This window comes from Ammospiza caudacuta, chromosome 20 (genome assembly GCF_027887145.1).
Source record: "Ammospiza caudacuta isolate bAmmCau1 chromosome 20, bAmmCau1.pri, whole genome shotgun sequence".
NCBI lineage: Eukaryota > Metazoa > Chordata > Aves > Passeriformes > Passerellidae > Ammospiza > Ammospiza caudacuta.
The window spans coordinates 7,993,388-8,002,370 of record NC_080612.1 but is presented as its reverse complement, the minus strand read 5'-3'; positions in this window follow the sequence as shown (position 1 = coordinate 8,002,370).

Here is an 8,983-nt window from a genome sequence, read left to right as displayed (position 1 = left end):
CAAACCCAAACCCCCCCCCCCCCCCAAAAAACAAACCATAATCCTCAAAAAAAATAAACCAAAAAAATCTTCCAGATTCTAGAGTCTTCCTTGGGCTGCACCAATGATTTGGCTGATTTGCTCAGGCAGATGTTGAGCTCCTGCAGCAGAGGTGCAGGAGCTGCCAAAAGCTGCCTGGTCGAACCCACCTGATCACCAAGGGAGTTGCCTTGTGCTCAGAGTGCAGCCAAAAGGGCAGAGCAGCCAGGGAAACAATTCCATTTAGCGTGTGCCTCCTGCACAATAATTACTTATTTAAATTTTACTCTGCTGCTTGAGCCATTAGGAAAAAAATGCACTATAAACAAAGGTGATTTTATGCAGACAATAGCTGAGCCAGTCATTTTTTAAAGGCAGGCACGCCATGACTTATCTGCCAGGATGAGCAGCTCTTATGAGATAGCTGAAACAAGGTTTATAGCCTAAACCCTATTTCCAAGGGTTATTCCAGTGGCTGCACTGCTGGATCACCTTCAGCTTTAGCAGCAGCATGGAGCTCACTTACCCCACCAATGCAAGCCAGGGTCACTAAGAGCTTTGTGGAGAGGAAGAGCCCAGGCAGCACTTTGCTGCACAGAAGTGCTTGCTAAACCCTGGCATGATCATCGAAAGGTTTCACACAGACACCTGCTAATTCAGAGTTAATTAGTGTGGGCGCATTAGAGATGCTCCTGCCTGCACCTCTGGATCCTGCCTATTGATCAGGCACTGCAGCTGCTCTCAGCTCGGGGAGGAACTGTTGCAGTGAATTTTGCTTCCTGCCTGATTCGGGGAGGCTTTGCTTCTGACTGGCACCAAATCCCTTCTTCCCATTTCCAGAAGAAAAATAGCTCCCTTTTAATCTAGACCTTCCAAAGCTCCTGCCATGCCTGTGACGTCCTGAATGCAGAATTATGGCTTTCCCTGGTTTCTGCTCATTTGTCTGGGTAGCCTGTAGGTTGTTGCATCTCACCCCCAGTACTTTTTTGGCTCCGTTCAGAAATACTCTTTTATCAAATTCACCTGACAGCCATCCAGCAGGACGGGTGTGCTGGAAGACGATGCTAATCCAGGGAGACCATTCTTCAGCTGGAGCATTCATGAAGTCTAATGAACTATTGGCAGAGAGGGACTTCTGTGGTGCAATTAAAACTTGCTTCCGCGAGACACAAAATATTGCAACTAAAAGTTAACGGTGCCAAGCAGGGGGAGGCGGATCAGCTCAGGGAACATAAATTGGTGAGAAGAAGCCACTTCCTTCTCCCCCCATCCCCAAGCCCTTATGCATTAGGCAAAGCTGAAATAATGAATATGTATTGCAAGGTGTTTGCTACAAGCCTACTTATAAAGTGCACAGCCAGGAACTCCTGGAAGGGGGATTTATGGGAGCAGTCACACACAGCTGGCACACCGTGTTCTGCAGGCTTCAATTGGGATGAATGCCCCCCCTGTAAGCACTTAGCACCCACCACAATAAACTAAGGTGTGTAAGCAGAGTCTAAAGTTTATTTTCAGGAGCATCCCTTGAGGGGGAATGCTAAATCAACCACCTCAGGTTTGGTAAATTCAATGAGAAGCCTGAGCTGGGAGAGGGGACGTGGCTCATCTCCTGCTCTGAGATCCCCAATGTCCTCAAAATGCTCAAGGAAGAGGAGCAGAGCATGGGAAGAGGTTGGTGCTTGAGGACTGGACCAGTCATTAACACCAGATGACATCCCATTAATCAGAGGAAATGACACTAACAGGACCATTACAATGCTGTGATCTTTCACCAGCTTTGTTAACTCAGGAGGGGGAAAAAAACAAACCTACCCATCAGACACTAAACTTCAATTTCAAAAAGAAATTCACCTTCAAACTGCTTTATCTTTTTGCATTTGTTTCCAAGCAGAGTAATTAAAATTCTAAATCAAAACACAGCTATACTCTTTTCCTTCAATCTCTCTTGGCAATGAGCACGCTCTCCCCAAAATCCTCCACAACACCAGGGTATAATGAGAGCAAGTCAAGCAAAGCTTTCTACAAGGTGAAGGCAGCTCCTGGAGCTTTAGCATCAGCCAGGAGCTGTGGTGACACAGGCTCTGACTGCAAAGGCTGGCTTAAGGGCTGATGCTAAAGACCATGTCCACTGATAGGTGGGATATTAATGCCACTCCTTTCTTCAAACCCTCTAAGTCTGCACCCCTGCCTGGGAGAGGTTTGAAGACTAAAGATTTTTTTTTTTTTTTAATTATTAATCTCTTTGCAGAAGCTGTACACTTGGAGACAGCACAGAAAATAGGTTAAGGCTCACAATAAGCTGAATGAGTTAAATCAGAATCAGGCAAGTGTGCTGACAGCCAGCTCCTGTGACTCTTAAGCTTATGGGCCAAGGTATGAGTATGAAGGGAACAGCAGGATGAAGTCAGATAAAATGAACATGTTGAGTTTTACTAGTCTATAAGGAAGGGTCAAACAGTGGCTTGCTGGTGGGACCTATAGCCAGCATGGACTGACTGACTGAAGCAAAGAAGGACTGACATTACTTCTCCAAATTATAAATTCTGCTTCCCGATCTATCTGAATGGATTAACCTCAAAACACGAGATCCGGAATTTAAAGATTCAGAATTCAGAAGCTATTATGAGTCAAGAGCAGGAATTAGCATTTGAGTTATAAATATGCTCTAACAAACTGACAGGAGTCAGCTTGCTGTTCCTTCCCTTTTTGAAGATGGTGGCATCATACTCGCAATATTTAGAGACATAAACCTAGAAGTGATTTTCACATCCCAGCTGGATGTTAACAACGTGGCTTGTTGGGAGAACGCTGCTCCTCATCTAACCAGTGCAGGAAGCTGTTACAACCAGGCAGGGTCTGGGTTTCCAGCACAGGAGATGGGAGCTGTCCAAGCAAAATGTGCTGTCCCAGGACACAGAGCTGTGCCACAGCACCCCGATCCTCTCCAGGTTCCTCCCTTACCTAAAAGGGCTGTCAGGAGAGAGAGGCAGACATGAGCACACTCTGAATAAACAGGAGCCACTAATATCAGAGAAAGTCTCCAGGCAGTAAGTAATGAAGGCACTAAATAACTGTACCCGCTATTCGGATTTTCTGCCAAACATTAGCCAATTTAAAAGGCAGCAAGAGGCCTTTTACACAGGGAGAATTTCTTTGAGCACCGACTTAAAAGCTGAAGTTTGGCAGGCAAGTGTCTGAGAAGGATGGGGGAGAGGTAAAAGCCAATTTCACCTGGTAATCTGCTACACTATTTGTGTCCTACCCAGACCACACTTCATGCATTAAGAACACACTGCAGCTCTCCCCCGCGCTGGGGGAGCGGGGAGCTAATGGTTTCTATTACAGGCGTGTGTGGAGGGTGGCTGTGGCATGCACATCTGTCTGCAAAATAGATGTCAGCCCTGGAAAGTGCCTAAACACCTCCATTCCCCAGCAAAACGGGGCTGGCAGTGGAGATTTTTTTGGGCTCCCACCCCGTGGATTGACAGAGCTCGGAGCCCAAAGCCTGCACGTGCTCCCACTGTAAATAGTAAAGCTTAAAAGCCTCAGCCCGAACTGACTGTTTCACAGGCTTCAACTCAGTTACTCTTAATGAGGATTTCCACACACACACACAGAAAAAAAAAAAAAAAAAAAAAAAGAAAAGAAAAAAAAAAAGAGTCTACACATTCTCAGTGCAAGGGAAAAAATAAAAACGACCCAAAAAATCAACAAGCAAACAGCAAAATAAACAGCTGGTGAAGTGAAATACGAGGTTAGAGCCCTCTCTGATTCAAGAGAAGATTATTAAAACAGCTATAAAGATGGTGTTGGCATCTCTTGAAATGAGTTTGTTACATTCAGAAGAGGCAGTTACACATGACAAACCATTTTCTGTTTAATTAGAGGGCTCTGTGTGGAACACTTCCAGGCGGAGGAGGGGAGCAGATTGCCACCCAGCATCTCAATTATGGGACAGAGCCTTAACGATTCCACATGCAAATGTTTTCGACTGACCACAGAGGGACAAAAAAAAGGGAAAAAAAAAGAAAAAAAAGAGCTGTTCAGGAGGTTAAGGAACAGGAGCTTTGTCCCACACTTTAGCAACCTGGGCTTTCTTGTCACACACATTAGAGCTTAATGTTTCTTTCTGCCCAAAGAATGGCTTCTACTTGCTGGCTGGAGGAAAAAAAAACTACAAAATTTCTATGGGGAAAATCATAGAGATACCCTCTGCCCAACCCTGGTTAAAAGCTTTCTATTCTTCCAACCAGGTTAAATAATTCGTGGTTGAGGAATAGAGCAGGACCTTGGTATTCACACCAAAGCTCTGAAAGTAAGCAAGCACAGAAAGGAAATTCTAGCTAATACAAGTTAAATATAGGTTATGTTAGCTGCATTTTACAAGCACTAAGAATGTTTTTGGAGAAAGCTGTCATTTTTAATGACAGCACAAGCTCCAATTACCACATAGCTGATACACTTGGGATTTGGAAGTTTTTTTTTAAAATCACTTGAAATCTAAAAAAACCTTCATTATCAGCTTCTGAGCTGGATGTAAATAACTTCACCTGGTGCTAAGAAGTTTAACATTTCACAGGGGCACACGAACAACTTAAAGCCATTTATAAATGCAGCTTCAGCTTCCTGGCAATCTAAATGCAGTCTCTGGCAACTTGAGCAGCAGCAGCAGCAAAGAACACAAGGCTGGACTGCAAGGGGAAGAGCAGCAGGGCTAAAGGAGATGTGTGAGCATCACCAAACCCTGGAATCAGACAAGAACACACCTCAGGCTGCAGATACCTGTCAGTTCAGGGGAAAGATTAATCTTGCTGCTAGGCTTAGGAAGGGCCACTTGAGCTGAGAGCAAAACCATGTATCACCTTGAGCCTAAAGCGGAGCATTTGCCCCATAAGATGCTTGCAGAACAAAAATGCAGCTCTGCTGAGAAAACCCTCTGATCAATGGATCCCTCCCAGCTCCACCAAGCTGTCTCCCAGGCTTTCACCACTCACGAAGGTTAACAAACCCAAAAACAAGTTAGAAAACCCCCTCAAACTCGCTCACAAAACCCAGAAAGCTCCTTGGAAAACCCTGCAATAAATAGCAGAGCACACAGAGCAGCTCCAGCCCCAAAACCCAACAGAGGAGCAGCGAGGCTGGAGGCTGAAAATTCTCCTTCCCCACAGCTAATGTGAAAGCCTTACAGTCAGCAAGAAGAAGGGCAGGCTTCTAGCTTGTGGCAAGCACAAAGTGGGATTGAATCATTACTTGGAGAACGTGTTTCAGTGTCTATAAATAAAAACCTGCGAGGCTCCTTGCCAAAGGAGCCCGAGTCAATATCGCTTTTCTATATGCGCTGTCAAACTTTACTTTTAGACAGTATATTAATTACCCAGTCAATAATTGTGGGTTTCATTAGTGTATTAAATACCTCAATCAATAATATTTATCCTTTTCAGAGCCGCTCTTCACCAAAAACAAAGGCAGGAGTATTTTTTGATCCTGCAGTTCAAGAAGTCAGTGCAGCATAGCAGCAAGGCTTTAATGGAAAACATAAAACACTAGAAACAGACAAAAATCGGATTATTACTCTTATTTTTCAGCCTTTTGTACAATAAGCCATGAGGGAATTCCGAGAGCTAAACTGATGGCAGAAAAAATTAGATTTCTTCCCCTTAATTGCTCAGCGGTGATGTCAGAGTGGACATGACAAATGTTCACATCTTTCATTTCTCCATCAGATAAACCAGCAACCAGCTCTGCTCTGCCAACTTTCCTGAGGATAAACTCTCAGAACAGAGCCCATTTCTGGTGCATCCTCTGCAGTGCAGCCTCCCAAGTGCCTTTATCCCAACCTGGGATATCCCTGGGAATTACATCCCTATGAGAGGCAACATCCTCAGGTGGGACCTTAAAGAAAATTTCATCAGGCAACAAAAAAGGAGATCAGGATGGTGATTTTTTTTTTTTTGGTTTTGTTAATTTTTAATTTTGTTGTTGTTGTTGTTTAAAATCTCCTTTTAAAGGGCAAAATGTTTGGGACAAATTAAAAAGAAAAAAAGCCTGTGGAAGTGTCCAGTTTATTTTAAATAACTTACAAGGATGGGAAAAAAGAAAAGCACAACAAACAGCTGAGGAACACTCCCAAAGGCACGCTTTTGGCATGGCACAGAGGCTGAATTTAACAACAAATCAATGCAATATAAACAGGAAAAAAACTAAAAACAAACAACACCCTACCCCCCAAACACAGACACCTAAATATCCAAATAAAATACACAGAAAAATGCATAACAGACCTCATGAAAAATCCATCTGGCGATCCAAACTACTTTTTTTTTTTAAATATGCATATGATTGAAATGCAAAAATGTAAACATGAAAAACAGACTTTAAAAACTGCGAGAAGGTCTGTGGGCCTCTTTCATCCTCACAGATAATATATTAAAGAGAATTTCCACTCCCTGTAATAAGATTACTGATATTTACTGCACTACTCCAGTATTTATAATGCCTAATATGCTGCAGACCACTCCTTCCCATGAACACAGGCTTTGGAAGCAGGCAGCCCACTCCATTTCACGTTTTTCCTAAGCCTTTTATATCAAAGTGATGTGAAATTTCCCTTTCTTTGCCATCTGAGCCTCCCCAGCATCCCTGGGGGCTAAGGGAGAAGCCTTATTGGGTGGTCACTCTTCTCCAAAGTGGCCACTTGGAAAAAAAGCTGGAAAAACAAGGAGCCCAAAGGAAAGGGGACAAAAAAAGGACCCAGAAGGAAAGTTACTGTTCCCTCCTCGAGATGTTGTGCTGCACCTTGGGCAGCAAATGTAAACATCACCAGGAATTAGGAATTAAAAGATCAGACTCAGCAGCTTCCACTCTCACCCTGGTTGCACTAAAAGGACAATCCCAGGGTGCTGGAACACAGAGCCCACACACACTCACTCATCCCAGCTGCTAGGCAGAGCACACACACAGCACAGAGCAGCCACTCACTCCTGATCCATCCACCACCACCATTTATTCCTTACAACGGCTCTGAGAATATATTGCTGCCACAAGCTTGACTTCTGGGACAAAAAAAAAACCCAAACAAACAAACAACAAACCACCTGATGCATCTTAAAAACTCAGCCTGGCTCGAACAGAATCTCCCCTCCAGGGACTCGTAAAGGGTCACTAACAACTCATTTAAAATTCACACCTGGTGAAAACACAGCTCAATCCCACCAGAGGGAATTAAGACAAACAGCAAAACTACCTGAACATGGCCTGGCAGAGCACGCTCCAGATCTTCCCCCAGCCATGCACAACTTGATGTTCTCGTGTAATTGCCTTGGCACCTGCCTGTTTCCAAACCAGCAGCCTCCCAGTTTCATCTCTGCTGTGTACATTTAATTTAAAGCAAAACAAGAGTAGCCACAGGAATCCTCACCTCACAGAGATCTAGTTACGAACAATTCCAGAACCATTTCCATTGAGCAAATACATATTCAGGGCCAGGTAATGGCTGAAGCCATGCAGAATAACCTGGGTGGCAGCAGGGGAGATTTATGATGAGGGGAAGGAAGGCACAGGCTAGTTTGCCAATAATCCAAATTAGCATTGTGAGTCCACTTAATTAGCATAGTCAGGAGAGCGCAGAGCCTTTGTGAAGTTTTCCACAGCTCCTGCCAGTGGCTGCAGGGTTTGGATGGATGTGGTCAGCCGGCAGTGAGGTGGAAGGAGAATGGAGACACCTCCACAGCTTCCTTGCCCTCACTTTCCTGGGATTAACAAACAATTTATTAACCAGTTACTTTCAGCAGTCCCAGCCTATGATCAGGAGAAGGAAGGCAAGATAGAGAGAGGCATTTATCTTTTATGTAAGTGGGAAATCATATGCCCCTCTCAGGATTCATTCTGCTATATTAGCTCTTCCAGGCCCCTCCTAAAAAAGATCCTCATTCTCCTACTCAGCAGTGTAGTCCTCCTCTGTACTCGCCCCAGCTGAGTTTCTTTTTTGCCTCTCCACATTGCAGGCCAGAGCTGTACATAGCATTCGAGATGAGATCTCACAGCAGAGGCTTATATAATGCTGTGGCACTTGTATAGCTACACTAGAAATACCTTGCCTCACATAGCTTGATGTTTTTATCATATACTAGCTGATTAAAGCATGATTAAAACCCTTCAACTCTTCAGTCACTAATGAGCATCCACTTTAGAGCAGAAGGTTGTTTTTTATTAGTCCTCAAATAAATGGCTTTTCACACAAACTGTTTTAAGTTGATTTTCTGTTGCAGTTCTCAAGGTCATTCAGCTGATCCTGTAAGATATCTTAATGCTCTCGAGCATTGATACCCTGCATCTCTAGTGCTCTGGCTGATGGCACAGCAAACCCAGCAAGGTGGAAGTGCAGCAATTCCCCCTGGGAGAAGGAGCTGCCCCAGCAGAGGCAGCTGTGCCACACTCAGAGCAGCAAACACCTGCCAAAAACAACACCCATAAAAACTTCCTGGTGTAAAAGGATGGGCCCAGGAATTGGAAATGAGCCTCAAGGAACATTGTGCACTTCTACCACTTGTTCCCAGTTTCCTAAAATTGGGTAGGAGGGATAGGAAGGGAGCAGTAGTAAAAGACTGGTTAGCAGAGTGGAAAGATGGATAATCACCACTAACCTACCATTTGTCAATCCAGAACTGTGCTGAAGACTGTAATTTTCTAGTCAATGCTTTATAAGCAAGGTCAGAGGAAACAAATACTCCAATAAAAAAAAATGCAAGACATCAGCAGAAGAAACCCAGTCATGATCCTCAGAATCCAAAAAAGAAGAGGTTGTGTTTGCAATTAATGGGCCCAGAATAATGTGCTTCATGTCCATCAATGGGAAATGACATTTACAGTACTTAAACACCAAGACTTGAGATGACAAACAGGAAATCACAGGGAATAAAGGGCACCAACTGAATACACTAAGAAACTGTGCTCTACAGAGCAAAAT